This window comes from Bemisia tabaci, chromosome 1, assembly GCF_918797505.1.
Source record: "Bemisia tabaci chromosome 1, PGI_BMITA_v3".
Classification (NCBI taxonomy): Eukaryota; Metazoa; Arthropoda; class Insecta; order Hemiptera; family Aleyrodidae; genus Bemisia; species Bemisia tabaci.
The window spans coordinates 84,606,818-84,608,106 of NC_092793.1; positions in this window are offsets into that span (position 1 = coordinate 84,606,818).

The window sequence follows — 1,289 nt, forward strand, 5'->3', positions numbered from 1 at the left end:
GAAGAGTAGGACCATCAATGTGCCACTTTTTTATTGGTTGGGAGGATGATATGCTGATACAGGTTACTTGAGTTCCTTTATACTTGAGCACTGATTGGTCCCCACAGGTAGTCCACACTGTCAGATAGGAATAAAGATTACATTTTTACCCATTGCAAAGATTATAAAATGGAATGGACCAAGGAATAGGCGGCATGGCAAGACGGATTAGATTGAGCGTTTTTTGCAGGCAAAGACCCCCTACGATGAGCACAGATTTTCAGTCCAGATCGCTAGCATCCAATAACAGAAGGTTCACTCCCGTAAACTCCAATGTATCACTGTTTGTACTTTCCGGCTGTCTGCATTGTTGTCAAATGAGTGCAAGATTGCCAACAATTACAATAAAGTGAACGGCGGTTTATTTGAATTGACGCTTCTCAAATGGGAAATCGAATCGAGTTTTGTCGAGTTTAATTATACGCAACGATAATAATTTTAATGAATCAATTGATTTTACTCTCATTAAAATTAATCCATGAAAAAGATTCAACGTGTGTTCATTAATATGGGCTGATTGTGAAATGATTGTGTACCAGATTTCAAATTCTTTCATATTTCCTATCTTCAATTATCTTTTTAACTCGAAAATTGTTACTTGGACGTTGTTACAAAGCACTATGTTTAATCTTCATGACTATTCATAACAAGTTTGAATGAACACTGATGCTCATTTTACCAAAATCAAAGTAGAAGGTACCAAAGGAAACTAAAAAAGCCCTGAAATTGTTAAATTTGTGCATTTCACCCATCAACGTTTCAAGGGTATCGGTAGTCACCTGATTTTAGAAGCAAACAGTGCTTGATGGCATAAGGAGAGTTAGAATACTCCGCCAAAAATTAGCTTACTCTCAATTTTCTCTCTATTAGATCAGGTAGATCTATCTGAAACCTTCGAAACCTTAGAGACAGGTAGGTACTATTATTGAATTCTCCTCAGGATCTGATATTTCTGAGGACATACTTGCCGTTTAGAATTGAAGGAGTAAAGTTGATGTTTTGGAAAAAGAAGTACTTAGGAGAGTGGCGTAAATAAATGATACTCCAAAGGCATTGCTTTTAATGGAAAGTAATTTAATTCTGAATGGAAAAAAATGTACAAACATTTGACTGAATTCTGAACACAAGTAGGTAACAAGAATCAGCATTCTCCTTATCAAAACTAAATTTCAAATGTTACGTCATTCTACTAAGCGGAGAAATGGTATGTTGCTGATGATGGTATCTTAGGTGAAGCCTATAAATTCTGT